We start from the raw sequence: 19,822 nt of genomic DNA on the forward strand, positions 1-19,822 counted from the left end.
CACTTCCGGGTACAAACCGACCATCGACCCCTGCAGTGGCTGATGCAGATGCGGGGGGAGAACCCAAAACTCTTGCGCTGGTCCATTTCCCTGCAGGGAATGGACTTCACTGTGGAGCACCGACCAGGCCAAGACCACGCCAACGCGGATGGCCTGTCCCGCTTTTTCCGCCTCGACGAAGAGAGTCCCCAAGGAGATGGGTGACTCTCCCCGCCTTCAGCTGGGGGGGACGCATGTTGGACAGGCCACACGAAGGGCTTGCTCCCTCCCCGCACGACAGGGCCCGAGCTCCGGCCCACCAGGCATAACCCACGAAAAGCACCTGTACCCCGTCTCCCGACGGATCTTCTGCCCTCGGACCTCTACTCATCACGGGGCCCAGCCCCACCGGCTCCCCCGGCCGGTTCAAGCCGCCATCTTGGGCCCTGCACCACGAGGCCGCGTGGCCTCGCCCCGACCCTAACCCCGGGCCTGACCGGCCCCGACATCCCGGCACCACCATCCACCCGGGAGGTGAGCGGACCACTTGGCAGGTCAATGGGAGGACGAAGTTTCAAGAGCTCTTCCCCCGCCAGGTGCCGATCGCCTCCAGCTCCCCCAGGCGCTGGCTCCACCCCCTGCTGGGTGTCTGGACACCTTCATCCCGGGCCCTCCGACCTCCAAGTGCGAGGGTCCGGACATCAAAGAGCGCCTGCCCTATAACTGGGGCAACTCCGGAGCAGGAAGGCAGTTGTATCCTGGAGTCGAGAGACACCGAGAGAACTCAGCCTTGACGGACTACTGGCGCTGCCGTAGCCCTATCTTGCGAACTATCGTCCTGCCTGCTGGCACTGCCGCGGCCTTCTGCAACCTCCATCCTCGTCGGGACCTGCTGGCGCTGCCGCGGCCCGTTGTAACGACCATCTTCACCGGGACCTGCTGGCGCTGCCGCGGACCGTACCTCGACCATCTCTACCGGGACCTGCTGGCGCTGCCGCAGCCCGTACCAGCTACACCACCAAGCTCGAGGATTGTGGGCTAACCATCATCTCATCCGAACTACCGGACTGGTAAACAGACTGTCCCGCTTCCCCTTCCCTATCCCAAGAGACCTAAATCGAGGGGACCCCTGAGTCCAGACCTCCTTGTACTATTTCATCGTACCCTAAGAAGTGCATATAAAGAACACTAAATCTTATCCTTGTGGGGTGTCTGTCTGTGGGGGGGAAGTCACTTGTCTGTACGATCGCTGGAGACGGCTCTCCCCGGAGACCTCTCCTCCTGACCTCGGCCGACCCTCCCGGTCCGTCTACCCTTTCTAACAAGCACCATACTACAACATTTCCCAGACACCTAACACATGATCACCACCTCAACTCATGGAGCATCAGCGCCAACATCAATACCTGAAAAGCAATCGTGTTCAAAGGGAAAACAAAATGCTTTATTCAGCAGTAAAATAAAATGTATGAAAGGACACTATGTACAAAGGCCATAGGCCAGTCCAGATGCAATGTCCTTGGGGGGGACACATGTCCATGCATCTCCCCTAGCTTGCCTGCACATTTGAAACCTCTGGTTCATCGACTGGGGTGGGGGCATCATGTGGGGAAGGACCAGGCACCGCAGGGACAGGAGGGGGAAGGGTAGGTGTTGCAGGTGCAGGGACGGACGACTCCACCACAGGGGGTGGGGCAGCGGCAAAGGTGGAGGTCAGTATGGCGCTGCACACGTCCGCAAGCTCTGCCAGCGTCTCCCCTGCACCTGAATGAACCACAGGCCCCAAGGAGGGGGAGGGCAGAGGGATGGGTTGCAGCGCTACTGGGGGAGGTGGTGGACAGGGGGGGGACTCAACTCCCCTACCCGTGGAGTGCCTTGCCCGTTTGCGCGATGGTGAAGCTGTGGGGCTGAGGCCCAGCACAGCCAAGTAGGCCTCCTTCTCAGACTGTGGGGCAGGGGAGCCGAGGGAGTGACATTGGAGGGACTGGGGAGTGAGGCATGCAGACTCCGACTGTGGCTGCGTGTCTGCCTGTGTGCCCTAGACCCAGTGGGTGTGCCTTCTACCCCCTGAGTGTGCGTGACTGGAGGTGTGCGCTTGCCCTTCCCTGTTGGTGTACTGGCTGTGTCTGGTGTGGTGCCTGCCTGGGAATGTGTGTGTGTGCTTGGGACAGGCATGGGAGTGGGAAGTGTGGATGGTGCAGGGGTAGGTGGGGGGACCAAGCACTGCAGGAGACCCACTGCTGCCGTCAGTGACGAGTCCATGGACCGCAGCAACATCCGTTGGTCAGACATCGCTGATGACATGCCCTCCATGTACGACACCATCTGTGTCAGCAGTGTGGTGTGGCCATGGAGGACAGTCAGGATCGATGTCTGCCCAACCTGCAACTGCCGCTGAATATCCACAGACTCGGAAGTGAGGGCAGCAGGGGAGACAGGGGCAAGGGGTGCGGTGCCTGGCACGAAGTAGACACGTTGTTGCCGTACACGGACAGAAGGGACCGGAGCAACTGGGAGGGCAGTGATGGGAATGGAGGGGGCGGTAACAGTTGTAGTGCTGCTGCCAGCTGTTGGAGCAGCCTCCGCCCCCTCAGGGAGCTCAGCCTTGGACCCGTCAGCGTTGTAGTCTGTGTTGGTACTACCCAGGTCCTCCGCTGCACTCCCCTCGCCCTCCGTGCCACTTGATGCTGCCGACTCGCCAGGAGTGGTGGCACTGGTGCTGGATCCCTCCTCCACGTCCGTGCAGGTGTCTCCCTCGGTGTCCCCCGATGATGCTGTGGGCAAGGTGAAGAGACAGGAAATAATCAGTCACCTGTGTACATCTGACACATGAGTCCAAACATAATAGGTCACAGTGCATATCATGAAATGCATCATGAGTAACATCTAGATGACTCCGCACATATGTAAGCCCTGCACTCCCCAGTTGGTTCACCCACCATGCCACCTTAAATAATGAAAATCAGGACACAACAGCAAATAACTGGAGATCGAATTAATTACACAGTCATTGTATGAGCTGCCAGACTAATGCCAAGAAGCCATTGTTAAGAAGAAATGTGGTATCAGGAAGTACTTATACATGGCACCATGGTGGTCCGGATGACTGGACACCGGTAAGTTGGCATCAGCAACAACCAAGGACTACCCCTAATGCAAACACACTGTGGGAACATGGACATGTATAATTCCAGAACAAAATTTGGACAGAACTGTGCATTTGTGTGAAATGTGCCAGCGTGTTCCCCCAAAATGTAAAGGTGGTTTCTTGTGCACTTCCTTGGGAGACATCTGTCATGCAGGCACATTATTACCCTTCACAATGATCTGACTGTAACTGGAGCAACCGTCTCGGCCCTATGCATATCTCCCACTCATGCACATCATGTCTGAGGCCACTACATTGGTCATGCATGCTGCAAGGGTGTGTATTTAAAACCACACACTCCTATGTGGAGCCTCAGGACAGTGCCAACAATTAAGGACCCCCAAATGAGTGGACAGGACAGGGCACAGGCAAGGTACCAACACATGTCACAGACCACCCCCACACATGATGCAGAAAGCATTGTGCACCGTGATGAACTTGCAGCCTAGATGACCATGTGCAATAGTGATTACACACAGACCAGGGAACACATGTCGAAGAGAGGAAGGGAGGAAGAACAGCTGCGGTTGACTAGGGGGAACAGGAGATGCACTGCACATATAAACCCTGGCAGTTTATCCATGCGACTGAGCACTTCCAAAAGCTTGTGACACACAACAGACACACATGTACCTACCCCCTTGCTGCTGCTGCTTCTCCTGAAACCGCCTATCCATGTCAGGGAAGACCACCGCCAGGACATGCTTCATTTGGTGGGTCAGGCGCCGGCGCCCGCCGTGTTTTCGTGCTGGTGAGTCCCCCAGCAGGACCCGGGCGATCCTCCTGGTCCAGCACCGGATGTCCTGCCAGTGTTTCCTCACCTGGGCCAGGTGCCGACTGCGACCCTCCACGGAGATCACGGCCCTGACGGCCCGCTTCCATATCTTCCCCTTCTCGTAGGCGGTTACCTGTGAGGATGTCAAAGTGAGAATAGATTACTACACCTGCTCCATGTCACAGAGACACACATTAGAATATCTTTGATTTGTTGAACAGGGCATAGCATGCTGCAAACTAATGCCACCTTCGTCATAGGGAATTTTGCCTCTGTGTAAGCCCCAATGCACTACATGGCATTGAAAGTACACAGGTGGCATGAGGGGTGCAACATACTCCGTGATCATGGCACACACTGTATATCACTAGCAACACAAGGCTGATGGACAGCACCTCCAAGCAGTCACATGCCCCAGGCCACTGACCCAACCTCAGCAGAGTACACAGACACACACAGGCACAGATAAATCACCTGCCAGTGGCAACAGCGGATACAAACCTCACTCTGCACATGTGCCACTTGCCTGGGGGGTGTCACAGGTGTGGGGCTAGCCCAGCTAGTCAGACACACAGCACGGCTTACTACTTACATCAGATGGGTAGAGCAGTTGCCTCCTCCATCTGTGGTGCAACACTCCACATAGACACTCACCCACATGACAGGGAACATTCACACACATCAATGTCCAGGGTGCGTAAACATCATTTGGTCACTCTCACCACAGCTCCACTAAACTCACACACATCTGTGGGTACAGTCACCTGTCACACCGGGGGGAACACTGAATCACCTCAGGACTATAGAACAAGAATGGCCAAGAGGATTAGCCATGCAGAATGTGCCATGCACCATGCAGTGAATGTCACAGTAAGCACAATGCAAGTGAGGAGTGCACACATGAACCACCTCATGCTCTGCATGAAACACCTAAACCATCCCCCCCCGGGACCCACTCTAAACAACATTGCATGTCTGTCACACCTGGACACAATGCCAGAAGTGCCAGTCACAAAAAGAAGGGGCACAGTCAAAGGGAGCGGAGTCAGCACTCACCTGCTGCCCTGGTCTAACATACAGGCTGGGGAACTGTGGGAGGATGACGTCCAGCAACGCCTCATTTTCCTCCTGGGTGAAAGGCTGGGCCCTCTCCACAGTCCTTGACATGGTGCCAGAGGAAGCCAAACAGCAGCAGTGGTGTCGAAGAAAGGTTGTGCAGGGAAGTGCCCTCTCATGGGTTCTGGCTGACTTATATCTGCCTTGCTGGGCTATTTCCTTTAAAGGAGTGATTGGTCAGACTCATTTGCATCCTACGTTTCCTCCAATCCCTTTGAATATACACCAGTGACAACATTAGCATTTTTTCAAATTTGATGCATCACGTCAAGTCAACAACCACTTTGCAACAATGTATAAGCTGGCCAACTGCTTTTTCCAGGCCACATGATGGAAAATTTTGATCTTGAAACTGGGTATCCATGACAACCAGCATGCATTTAGGCCCTAATACTTGTCCCTTATGTGTCCCCATTGTGATTTTCAAATTCCCACACCGGTACGGTGCGTTTCACACATACCCCTAGGGCACCACTACTCTAGTGATATGGCCGTACACGCGTGAAGCTACGGCCCATACCCACGCGTGGGTATGGGCCGTAGCTTCACGCGTACCCACGCGTGGGTACGGGCCGTATCTCTATGGCGTACGCCTATGGCAACACTACCATAGGGATAGGACCCCTACACACGCGTGTACGGGCTGTAGCTCTATGGCGTACGCCTACGGCAACACTACCATAGGGATAGGACCCCTACACACGCGTGTACGGGCCGTATCTCTATGGCGTACGCCTACGGCAACACTACCATAGGGATAGGACCCCTACACACGCGTGTACTGCCCGTATCTCTATGGCGTACGCCTACGGCAACACTACCATAGGGATAGGACCAGTGTGTACACGTACATGTGTACGATCCGTACACACACGCGTTCTCCTGCCCAACCCCTATATAGTGATACGAACGTACACACACACTCAGAGCGTGTGTACGGTGCATTTCACAGCTTACACTGGTGATAGGAGGCGCACAGGAAGGGAATGGAGGTGTCAGACTCGCACAGGAATGGACATCAAGTCATTGTCAGTGCAGTCCTTCATGTGTAGGGCCTAGGTGTGTCAGGCTGTGATGTGGCACATGTCTCCTCATGTTTTAAGCCAATAGTTGTGTGATGACCTGTGTACAGATGTTATGTATGATGGGGCACTATGTGGCACACTTCAACTTCACACCTTTTACATGTGTGCATGTAGTGAAAACTTGTCAAGCACTGCATCACTGGCATGGCACAGTCACCAACACCCGCAACTGTCCCCTGATGCCAGGTACACAAATGATGACACCTGACATCTGACTACCAGCGTGCCACGATGTGACTCTGTCATGTGTTCCCATGAGCTTGCTGTTGGTGTTCCTTCAACTGCATCTGCTGTAGCTGCATCCAACATGTGTCTGTGTGTAGATGCCCATGTCACACTATTACGCACACCAGGCCACATGCGGAATCACACGTAACGTGTGTCTGTATGCATCGAACAGGGACTTGCGAGCTGAGGACATATCTGCGTAGTCTCAATGTCTGTGTGATCAGTTTTGACATATACCCCTTCATGGCAAGGTGTGTGGTCTGTCCTTTTTCAATGACATGTGACCTGTGCGTCTAGCTTGCCGCCAGCTGTCTGTATGAGATAACATCATTCAAATGCACATATGTGGATGTATGTCACTCCTGTAATGTGTCTGGCTGTTCACTCACACTGGCCCACAGCTACTTTCATGGCATGTCATGTAGACCTTGACAATCCACATTTGTAGCTGGCTCTTGGTAGGAGTATCACCTGGCTGGCATATGTGTGCAGGATGTATTGCACAGGCCAGACTCTGTATGTAGCATATGTGTATTAGCTGTTGAACATGTGCTCAGTTCATTGACATTGGTGTAGTAATGTACTCAATCTTGGTTATTCCTTCAAAATTTCTGCAGGGCACCGCCTCTCCCCCGACCAATGCCAGACTTGGCTGCCATGAAGGAACGTGACTGCATACGCCGCTACAGATTCCCCCAACAGTTAATTGAGGACCTGACAAACAGGCTGGCACCACACCTCCAACCGTGACACAGTTATACGACTGCGCTGACCCCCAAGATGAAGGTGATGTCAGCCCTACATTTCTTTGCCACCGGTACGTATCAATTCACCATAGCTGATGTGGGTGGCATGTCCCAGACCATGTTCAGCCATGTCCTGCATTATGTTTCAGAAGCCATGTTGGAGCACCTGGATGAATTCATCCATTTTCCAACTCGTGAGCAGTTGACAGGTATAAAGGGTGAGTTCTATGCCCTGGGAGGGATGCCCCATGTAATTGGGTCTATTGATGGGACACATGTGGCTTTGGTACCACCACAGGCACAGGAGGTAGCCTATCGAAACCGTCAACATTATCACTCCATTAATGCCCTTGTGGTGTGTGTTGCTAACATGCTGATTTCCCATGTCTGTGCACGTTTTCCAGGGTCAGCACACGATGCCTACATCATGAGGCGTAGCAGGGTGCCAGAAATGATGCTGCAGCTGCACAACGAACGAGCATGTCTTGTTGATGGGTCGACTCTGTTTGTCCAGTATTCAGTGGTATCTTAGTATGTGACGGCATCTCCTGACCCACTTCTTTACATGATGTTTCCATGTAGGGGACTCTGGCTATCCCAACATGCCATGGTTGGTGACGCCTCTCCGCAACCCGAGAACAGCTGCAGATCACCGTTACAACAACGCCCATGGGCAGACCAGGCGAGTGATTGAGAGGACGTTTGGCCTCCTGAAGAGCCGATTCCGTTGCCCCCACAAGACCGACGGGTCCAGCCCATATGCACCGGTGAAGGTCTGCAAAATCTTCCTCGTGTGCTGCATGCTGCACAACATGGCAGTGGAGAAAGCTGTGCCACTCATCCTGGATCCCGATGAGCAGGAACATCCACCCGTGGAGAATGACGGCCTTGGTCACGAGGCAAGTGAGGAGGAGGAGGAGGAGGAGGACATCCGGAGTCAGCTCATACGTAACCTCTTCTCATAATGGTGAGTCCCTGGGTCTGAGTGTGCACGCTTGGAGCCTTGTGTGGCATGTGTTGCAATGTGTGTGTCCAGCTGACTGTATGCTAAGTGACTTTGAGGTGTGTGCTGATGTGTCACTCGAGTGCTGATGTCATTCCACACATTTTAGCTGACACACTCAATTGACAACTAGCATGGTGTCAACCTTATTCATGTAGAGTACATGACCATGCATGCGGATGACTATGTTTTTCCTGACTTCTTGTGTGTCTCTCATCCCCAGGTAGTTGCGCATGCTGTCTGCTCGTGGCATCGTTGTGCTCCTGCTATTCCTCATGAGTAATGCAACGTGTGCTGAATCAGCGTTACATGCACGGACATGGTGAAAAGTCTCCTTTGGGTAAGGATTGCAGCAAGGCTTTTTGGGTGTGGTAGTTGTTTGTAATCTGTGGGCACTGCTCCTGTGCAGGTTTTGTTACTATGCATACATGTTGACTCACCATGGGGGCGAAAACCAACACTGGAGGTGGGCCAAAGGCAGTAAAGCTGGGCCACTCATCTAATATAACAACAAAACTGCTAATACTGCAACTACACTTCAATCTCAACTTTTTTTATGAGAAGACATTTTAAGATGAAACAAAAAATGTAGAAGAACTTTGTTTTCTTTGAATTAATCAAAATGTATTTTATTTTTCAATTATTTTAAACTTCCATCTAAAAGAACGATTTGAAACTTCAGTCGTCTATTAATGACTAGTTTTTGAAGAATTTTTTCCACACCATTCAGTGAAACATATCAATCATACTTATCAAACATCCCATTCATTCATGAAGTGTTATTGTGCGCATACATTCCTGACACGTTCTGAACAAACAAACATATACTACGACAATTGAATGAACAAATGATCGAATCTTTCTAATTGGACCACAGAAAATATTGTTTGACAAATTAATCTCAAAAGTTGTTTCATTTTAAGGTTATTCAAAATTTCATGTGGTCTCTTGGCGAGGTCTCTCAAGCAAACTGTGAATAGGTGTGAAAGTCTCGAAGGTGAATATATCCTATGGAAGAAGTGACTATTACTTTTAATACTGCTGTGAATAAAACACAGAAAAACCTCTCGCAGAGCACCCTCTGCTAAGCAAGCGAAAACCAACACTGGAGGTGGGCCAAAGGCAGTAAAGCTGGGCCACTCATCTAATATAACAACAAAACTGCTAATACTGCAACTACACTTCAATCTCAACTTTTTTTATGAGAAGACATTTTAAGATGAAACAAAAAATGTAGAAGAACTTTGTTTTCTTTGAATTAATCAAAATGATTTTTATTTTTCAATTATTTTAATCTTCCATCTAAAAGAACGATTTGAAACTTCAGTCGTCTATTAATGACTAGTTTTTGAAGAATTTTTTCCACACCATTCAGTGAAACATATCAATCATACTTATCAAACATCCCATTCATTCATGAATTGTTATTGTGCGCATACATTCCTGACACGTTCTGAACAAACAAACATATACTACGACAATTGAATGAACAAATGATCGAATCTTTCTAATTGGACCACAGAAAAAATTGTTTGACAAATTAATCTCAAAAGTTGTTTCATTTTAAGGTTATTCAAAATTTCATGTGGTCTCTTGGCGAGGTCTCTCAAGCAAACTGTGAATAGGTGTGAAAGTCTCGAAGGTGAATATATCCTATGGAAGAAGTTACTATTACTTTTAACACTGCTGTGAATAAAACACAGAAAAACCTCTCGCAGAGCACCCTCTGCTAAGCAAGCGAAAACCAACACTGGAGGTTGGCCAAAGGCAGTAAAGCTGGGCCACTCATCTAATATAACAACAAGACTGCTAATACTGCAACTACACTTCAATCTCAACTTTTTTTATGGGCAGACATTTTAAGATGAAACAAAAAATGTAGAAGAACTTTGTTTTCTTTGAATTAATCAAAATGTTTTTTATTTTTCAATTATTTTAAACTTCCATCTAAAAGAACGATTTGAAACTTCAGTCGTCTATTAATGACTAGTTTTTGAAGAATTTTTTCCACACCATTCAGTGAAACATATAACCATGGGGCACATGACATGTAGCATGACTCACATGAATTGATAGTCACACTTCGTGACAGTCATCTGTTATGGGATTGTGGTTTTTGATGAAGGCATCAATGTGTGTACAACTTCCCTCGCAAACATACGGGAGGATACGGGTGGACATATTACGGGACATCCCCATAAGAGGCTCAATGGGGAATTGCAGCCTCTCCGTGTGCAGCAGGGGATGTTGGGCTCACCCCCTTCACTTGTGTTCCAGTCCCATGGATTTACAGCATCTGTGGTGCGAAGGGGGTGTCCAGTGTAGGTCCCACATGTTAATCCAAAAGACCTGTGAGTCTGTTAATATTGATGCATTTCCATAGGTGTGAGCCTGAGTAATAAAGGTGTTCCTCAGCCTCCAAGGTGCCTCATCTCTGTCAATGCAGGTCTCTTGCCACTGTGCATGCGCCATCTCTGGCATGGTTGTCAAGGATTGTGCATATGAGTCTATGTGTAGATTAGCAACCTGCATGCTGTTCTTCATGTATTTGATTCTCTATTGTGCATGAAGTCCATGGCTGTGTATGTGTTTTGGTATGTTGGTCCCCACAACGGGCCGTCAACATCTTCTGGGATGTGTTTCCTGTGCGCAGCTTGGCCTTCAGTTTCATGATCCGGTGTCAGTCATCTTTGGTGATTGTGCATCCTTTGTCTCTGGGTGTGCCATTGAAAACCGGTCACTCCTTCCTTGACATACACCTGTTTCAGTAGTCCTTTCTGACATTCTAGTCTTTGTGTGGAAATTGTGGCATAGTTCCCAGGACATGCCGCCTGCTGTTGCAGCCACTGCAGCAAGGGCACACGAAGTTTCCTGATTTGGCAACACACACACATCAAAGATGCTCCTCCTTTCCTCCCTCAACCCATTCATTTGGCTGTCATCAGCTTGTCTGTGTCACAGTTGCAGCCACGCGGTGCCAAAGGCTGGACCGTCTGCACATGCAACGTGAACATTGCACGAGCCTCATGTCCTTGCATGACCCACATCACACTACAGTCTGATGTTGCAGCCACCCTCCAAGCAATGTCCGTCCACACATTTGCCGCCAGCTCTCAGGCATACACTAAGCGCACACACAACACCTTTGCATGTTGAGTGTGCAACTCCGACACAGCGCTGCCACGCCTTCCAGGCCCTGTCACACCCACCAGGTCATGTCCCTCCTACTCCCCACCGGCTCTGTACCCCGGCAAGGCCATGGGAGTGGGACTCAAGGCTTCTGCATGTAGTATGCTGTCGTTGTGAGGCACATGGCACAGGTATCATCTCTCAGCGTGTCAATCTACAATGTGTCCAGGACCCCCCTCTCCACCATCACATGCGCACACAACCTCATCATCAACTCGTATGCCATTGACAGCTAGGTGCTCCTCACCCTCACCAAGGACGCAGACATTGCCAGTTCCAATATTCAAGATTGCATGAGATCCATGGATGAATGGCAGAACAGCAGCCACCTGAGGCTGGATTTGTACAGGACTGAGGTCAACATCTGAGGATTGTCCCCTTACAGCTGGGTCAACTGCTTGTGTCCCACCTGCAGAAGCCCCGCACAAGCACCCAGTGTCCATGCACACAAGATGGTGTGCATCATGGATTGCTTGCTCACATTTGCCATGGTAATCACCAGCATCTGTGCCTCAGACTGCAACACCCTCTGCATTATGCACATGATCTCCAGATAGATCCACTCCAAGGAAAGACGGACCATCCCCCAGGTCCACAACAACATCTGTGTCAAATACTGTCCTGCCCTCTACGGGGCAGCCACATCCAAACTCCCAGGGCACTTGTCCACATCCAGGCTGCATCTGCACACCTCAGCTGCAACATCCCGCGCCCCAGCCACATCACCGTCCAGCAGAGATAGCTGCAATGGATCACTGTGTGCTGCAGGATGACCTTCAGACTCCCCACCCACACTCAGGAGGCAGGCCACAACCCCGACCCAACACCAACCTTGTACCACTGTCATCCGAGAACCCGTAGTGCCATCTCCGTGCATCCAACCTTGACCTGGCCACCATTCTTCAGATCCACCGTACTCCAGCATGCAGAACATAGTTCTCCCACCTGGGAACACATACCTGGGACTCCCTCCTGTGAACCTCCAAATGAGGCATGACCTCTACGCCTTAATGATACTCTTCCAAATAGATCTGTCCGCACAGTATTGAAAGCACCCCCTCAGCAGCTTGATGCCATCACAGGTGAGTATTGTGCTCCATGTCTGCATTGACTGATAAATTGTGACCCATGTGTGTCCTGTACCAGACTCAGATCCCAGGGTATGGATGGCTGGAGTTAGTTCAACACTCAGGCATAGTTTGACATTTACACACACATATGTTGTGGACTAATGCCAAATGACAGCAACATCTCATGACAAATTTTATTTTTATTTTTGGTGGGGTAAGTCTTTTGGTAGATGTACTAAGGTGCTCTACCGGGTGCATAGAATCCAAAGTTCACAGGGGGAGATGGCATCCTTGTCAGTTGGAGTCATCAGAGTCCAGACCACAGTGTTGGTCATCATTGGTCAGACTGTGACCAGCAAGTCCATGTGACAGAGAATGTCATTGGGTGAGGTGCTGCTGTTGCGCCAGTGGGCCAGGTGCCAGGCCAGGTGACCGGGGAGATGTGGATGGTCCGCTGACTCTCACGGTCTTTTCCGTGGACGACCCACCTTCCTTGCGGGACCCTCAGATGCAGGCCTTGACGATGCTTGGGACGCTCCGTCGGATGAATCCTCCTCCTCCTCCCTCCCTGTGGCTGGTGCTGGTCTTCGCCTGGTGGCACAGGGAGGGTTGCCCATGTTGTTGGCGATCCGACGGAGTGAACGGCTCATGTTCGTTTGCACTGCCAGGAGCTCAGCCAGTCTTGCCTCCATCCGTCCTTGGTGTTGTTGTTGACTGGCATGTTGCTCGGCCTGCAGGTTCTTCATCTTGTCGAGGGTCCCCTTCATCTCTGTGAGGCTCGACACTACCTGGCTGATGCCCCTGGTGTCACGACGGTAGTTGTCCAGGATGTGGCATATGTGTGACATACCGGTTCCCTCAACTGGCTGGTCAGGTTCTCGCCTCCGCCTGCCTCCACTCCCACCACCCCTGCCCACACGAGCCTGGCCTGCCGTTGTGGGCACATCGGGTCTACGGGACCCCTGAGGGATGGCATTATCGGGGTTGTCTGCCTCCTCCTGGGTGCCCGGAGATCCTTGTCCCTCCTGGTTAGACTGGCTGTGTTGTTCAGTGCGAGCAGGGCTCCTGGGATGTGGCAGAAATGGGGGTGGGGGTTGGCACAGATGTACCTGACGCAGGTGCTGCAGGGGCTTGGGCACCAGAGGGGCAAGGTTGGTCGGGGTCATCCACGGAGTGGTGTGAGTCGTCGCTGCCGGTGGGATCATCTTCACGCTGAGCCTGGGACTGTGATTGTTCCCCCCATTGTTGGGGGGAGGTCGATGACGTTGCCCTGTGTGTGAGAGAGAGAGACAATGTTAATGCTGTTTCATGCCACATCCATGTTTCATACATATTCAAGTTGTCACAGATCCTCCAGGTAGTTGGATGTGCCTAGCATTCCTCTCAATGTACACTTGGGGATGGGTATGTTGCGGGGGACAGATTGATATGTTCTCCTGAGTGTTTGACCAGTTGAATTTTGGCTCGGAAGCTTATTTGGCGATTGATTGGTCTTGTTGTGTCACCTGTCCATTGTGAGAGTGGGTAAATACGTTGCCTGCCCCGGGGGGGTGTGCTTGTGTGAGGGGGGGTGTGTGACCGGGCCTGCTGTTGGGTGTAGTGTGATTTGTCATTGGGTCTCCCAGGTGATGTGTCTGTCCCCTCATGGTGCATGCTGGCATGACAGTGAGTTTGAGTGCCTGTGCTAGATATCTGAGCTTGTGTAGTTGGTGTTTGAGTGTACAGTGGTCACAGGAGGTTCTTGTGCTGTATACAGCAGGGCCAAGAGTCAGCTACCTTGTCAGTACTTTGCCAGTCCCTGTGCATTGGGCATGGTGCATGGGTATGTACCTAGGCCATATGGGCTGAGGGCATTGGTGTCTGCTTCGGAGTTGCACAATGTGTTGTGTGAGCCCCACCCTCCCAGCATCCCGGACATCCAGTCTTGGGTTTGTGGTTGGTGTGGCCTGGGACATGGCATTGCCTTTATTTGCGAATGGGGCATGGAGACGTTAGTGGCATGAGGGTGGTTTTTGAGTGTGGTTGTGTGCGTTGAGGGCTTGGGGGAAGTTGCGTGCATTTTGTGTATTTGTGGTGTGGATGGCATTCTCCCCATGTTACGTGAGTTGTTTGTGTACTCACCATGCTCTGCGACTCCTTCGACTCCGTGTACTCCCACCGGCGGAAGCATGGCCATCACCTTCTCCTCCCAGGGATGGTAATGTACGGGTCTGCGGGGCAGCCCACCTCCAGTGATGTTACTCTGGGCGTATTCCTCGTTCATTTTCCTCTTGACTGCCCTGCGCAGATCGTACCACCTGGCTTGGCATTCATGCCTGGTCCTTTGGATGGGCGCAACAGCATTCACCTTATCGACGATCCTCAGCCACAGGCTTGTTTTTTGGGCTATGCTGGTCTGTCTGACCAATGTTCCAAACAGCTGTGGCTCGACTCTGATGACTTTGTTGACAAGGAGGTCCAGCTCCGCCCTTGTGAACTTTGGATTCTTGTGTGTGGGCATGGTGTGGGGTGTGGGTGTGGATGGTTGTGGGTGTGTGGGTGTGAATGTGATGGTGTGTGTATGAATGTGAAGAGGGGGTGTTTGTGAATGAGGTTGTGTGAAGGTGTGTAAGTTAAGGTGTAGTTAAGGTGTAAGTAAGGTGCAGTTGTTTGTCTGTGGGGTCTGGCAGCAGTGGGTCTGTTGCAAAGGCTCATGGGTTGTGTGTGTGGGCCCTTTATATTGGTCCATTTGTGGGTGTGGCTGGGTTTGAATTTGTGGTGGGTGTGTAATAAGAGGTGGTTGTGATTTAGGGCCTCTGTTTGCCTGTTTGGATGTGCCAGGTCAGTCATAGAGATGTATTTTGTCATGTTGACGTGTTTTGTTGTGTTGTGCGAGTCGAATTGACCCTCCTTGTGCTGTTTTACAGTGTCCTGGTTCTGTACGAGTATTTTTCGCATAGGTAAGGTCTGTACATACGCGATGCTGGGTGAGGGTGCTGGGGTACGGTGTTGGGGTACGTGCGTACAGGTACGGGGCTGGGGTACGAGCCTGGGGTGCGGTGCGTACAGGTGGGAGGCTGGGCTAGGGTGTTAGGGTACGGTGCGTACAGGTGCGGGGCTGTGCTACGGTGTTGGGGTACGGTGCGTACAGGTACGGGGCTGGGGTACGAGCCTGGGGTGCGGCACATACAGGTGGGGGGCTGTGCTAGGGTGTTGGGGTACGGTGCGGACAAGTGCGGGGCTGTGCTACGGTGTTGGGGTAAGGTGCGGAGGGGGGTACAGTGTTGGCATACGGGGGTACGGTGCTGACATATGCGGGGTGAGGGGGGGCTGTACGACTCGTATCCGGGCACAAGTTTACCCGTGTACATGTGTGCTACAGCGTTCGCTCCGTACGGGGCCTTTTACATGCGGCTGTGTATTCGGACGGGCGGTACAGATCGTACTTGCGCGCTCGGACTTCTGTTCTACGATTTGCACGTAAAAATGTCCGGCTCCCTATCGGACACTTTTCCCGACGCTATTCGGATGTAAACATTTACGGCTCCCTCTCGGACCAATTTCCTGACGCAATTCGTATGTATTTTTCACGTACGAATCGTACTTCGCAGTTTGTACGGTACTTGTACGATTCGTACGTGAAAATATACGGATACGAGTCGTACGCAATTTTTTTTACCCAAATCGGAATCGGCACCTCTGTGTTTGAAAACACCACTTTTAGAAAGTATGTATTTTCTTGTCTAACCATCCAAACTTGCCTCTGCTAGGCTGTGTATTCCTTGTCTGGAGTTTGAGTGACAGGGGCTGGGGAATTCCAGGGGGCTGGGGAATTCCCGGAGACAGGGTGAGTCAGCACAGGGCTGAGAGATCTCCATTTAGATGGGTGGGAGGAGTTGCACCTGGGACCTGAATAGGGCTGTGCTTTCCCTCCACAATGCTGGCTCCACCTCCTGTGGTGCGTCTGATGTCTCTGCCCTGCACTGTGAAAGGAAAGAAGGAGTCAAGTCAACAAAGTGCTCCAGGACTGACCGGAACTGGTTTGGACTAGGCAAAGTCCTCTCTGCCTTCAGAGAACAAAGAGAAACTGTGTATAAAAAGGGGACCCAGACCCCAGAACTTTAGATCACTTTAGGAAAACAAGAAGAAACTTCTGCTGAGGAGAGGAACCAAGAAGAAACTGAGGAGAGAATATCCCTGAAACTGGGGGATTGGCCTGCAGGGGTTGCCTACTGCCAAAGAGAGGAGAAAGGAACTTTGTGTGTACTTTTGTTCAACCTGTGAAGGATCTCCACGGGCTTGGAAAAGAGCGTGCCTCCTGCTGAAGTTTCAGGAACAACAGACTTCAACCACCAGCTCCCCAGAGTTCTTTGGAAGTGTCTACTGCTGTTTTTGGGCCTTCTGAGGGACTGCGTGTCGCAAGGAGCTGGAAGGTGGTGAAGCAAGTGGTTGAATCACTCTCACTTGACCCTTGTCCCCCGTATATTCTACATCTAGCAGCGGAAGAGGTCAGCAGAGCATTGACCCTGCTGCTCAATCTAGTGATTGAAACAGGGATTTTTCCAGTAGATGGAAACTGGCCTGTATTAGGCCTATATTGAAAAAACTCTCTCTTGATCCTTTGGAGGCGAAAAACTACAGTCCCATCTCATGTCTACCTATAACCTCCAAAATATTGGAAAAGGCCATTAATCAGGATCTAACATCCTACCTGGAGGGAAACAACCTGCTAGATCCCACTCAGCATAGGTTTAGATCCCAACACTCTACCGAATCTGCCTTGATCATGGCAACCAAAGGAATTCGAAGGGTGTTGGATGATGGAGGTAGAGCTGCCCTAATACTACTAGACCTCACGGCAGCCTTTGATACTGTAAATCATACAGTATTACTAACTAGGCTGCAATCCGTGGGAGTCAGTGGCAAGGCCCTATCGCTTCTCACTTCCTTCCTCGACTCTAGGGAACAGCTAATCCACTGGGAAGGTAATAAATCGGAACGGTTCACTCTCCCGGGTGGAGTCCCACAGGGTTCGGCACTTTCGCCCACTCTTTTCAACATCTATGTAACCCCACTAGCCAGACTGATCAAGAGTCATGGCCTAGTGCTCGTCTCCTACGCTGACGACACACACATACTGGTGTCAATTACCCAAAATGACAATCTGCCAGCTGAGCGATTTCGCGATTGTCTGTCCTCCGTTATGTCATGGATGAGGGTTAATTTTTTAAAGCTAAATACCCAAAAAACCGAGGTCCTCGAGTTCGGAAATAAACCCTCCATATGGAACCAGCATTGGTGGCCCCCGGAGGTTGGGATATGCCCCTCGCCAGTGACCAAGGCTAGAAATCTTGGTTTTCTCCTCGATGGTGGGCTCACCTGTGCCCCCCAAATCAACCAAGTGGTTTCCGCTTGCTTCTTCACACTTAAAATCCTTTATAAAATTCTCCCATTTATCCCGCTTTCCCTCAGGAAAACTGTAGAGGGTGCTCTTATTCTATCTAGGATAGATTATTGTAATGCACTCATTTTGGGCTCGGGGGTAAAACAGCTGACCAAACTCCAATCTCTTCAAAACGCTGCTGCCCGAGTTCTATGTGGCCTTCCGAAACACCATCCCACCTCCGTGAGCATCAAAGCTCTTCACTGGCTTCCGGTAAGACGCTGGGTTGATTTCAAGGCCCTCTGCCTTGTACACAAAGCCCTCTATGGAGGCGGGGCCGAAGATGTTCAATCTCTTTTCTCTCGCTATACTCCAGCGCATTGTCTATGATCGTCTGACGTCGGGCTGGTCCTTCCTCCCAAAATTAAGAGGGCAAGATAGGGTGGTAATCGCTTTTCATTCCTGGCAGCTAAACTATGGAACGCCTTCCCTGTCTCCCTCCGCCTTCAGCCCTCTCGCTCCATCTTTAGAAAGGCCATAAAAACCAGGCTTTTCTTACAAAGCTAATGTCAGTGCTTTCCCAGATGCGGCTACCTAGCGGCAAGACGCCTCGGCATAAGTGCGCTCTATAAATACAATCAGTCAGTCAGTCAGTCAATCGCGACTCAAGAAGGAGAAGCGTGCCGCCGTCGGAGCCACTGTCGTCGCATCAAGTGATGTGTGTCGCCGCTGCAGCTGTCGCATCGAGCGGAAGCGTCTCGTATCATCGAAGAAGTGTCTCGCAATGCCAAAGAAGCGTGTCACCATCGCAGCCATCATAGCTGACGCATTGCACCGCATCAAGAGAAGAGTCTTGCATCGAGGAAGAAGCGTGTCGCCATCGCAGCCATCGTAGCTGACGCATTGCACCACATCAAGAAAAGTACCTCGAATCCATGGAGAAGCGTGGCGCCGTCGGAGCTGTTGTCGTTGCATCGCCTAAAGGGGTGTCGCCGCTGCAGTATCGCATTGAGCGGAAGAGTCTCGCAACGTCGGAGAAGAGTGTCGCCGCCAAAGCCGCTGTCGTCGCATCACATAAAGGGATATCGCCGCTGTACCTGACGCATCGAGTAGAGTCTTCTCGCAACATCGGAGAAGGGTGCCGCATCTGGAAGATCTTCACGTCTTTATTTCTTTGCACAAAAATCTTCAACACATCAACATCGTTGCAACACTTTCGTTGCCCTGCGTGTCGCATCTAAAAGGTACATTGACTTAAAGTGTCGCATTTAAGAACTAAAGAGAACTAAGCTAAATTCTACCATCTTAAAGTAACCGTATTGTGGATTTTTGTCGTTTAATGGTCTTGTGGTAAATCTATATAAAGAATACTTATTTTTGATATAAAACCTGTGTGGTGTCCATCTGTAGTTGTCACTTGATTACTGTATGTGTTCACAAATACTTTACACACTGCCTCTGAGATAAGCCTGTCTGCTCGTGCCAAGCTACCAAGGGGGTGAGCAGGTGTTATTTTAGGAGTGTACCCCTTTACCCTGACTAGAGGAGAGGGTCCCTATTTGTCACAAGTGCATACCTATGCCAACTAGAGACCCCCAAGTCTAACAGCTACGCTTTGTCTGTGGGTGTTGAGGGTTGATGTTACCTTTAAGTCCGTTGTTTTGTACTGGTCCCTAGAATATTTTGCATTGTGGTTTTGTTTCTTGTTTTTGTTGAATTTATTCTGCTGAAATCATTATGTTCTGCCCATTACAACTAATTTACATATAAACGTTATGCATAATATCTGTTATATACTTTAGGGTGTACATTGCATAGTTATTTTCATATTTAATTGGAGGCTTTTAAAATAGCATCAAGTGTGCTGATCATTGCACAATCAAAGGTGCACTACAAGTACAAAGGTCATGCTGTGCCATTTTTTTTGTAATGTCATCAAGGTTGTTTTTGGAATATGTCACTTTTTGTGATATAATTGGAATCAAATGTCATGCAAGGTAATTTCCTGTGTAGTAATCAATAAGGGTGGGCGGAATTTGCGAGATTTACTTTCGCAAATTATCGCGAAATTGCGCAAAATCTCCGCGAGCATGCAAAACTTTCGCGAAGATGTGGAGATTG

The sequence above is a fragment of the Triturus cristatus genome, chromosome 4_1 (assembly GCF_964204655.1).
Source record: "Triturus cristatus chromosome 4_1, aTriCri1.1, whole genome shotgun sequence".
Lineage (NCBI taxonomy): Eukaryota > Metazoa > Chordata > Amphibia > Caudata > Salamandridae > Triturus > Triturus cristatus.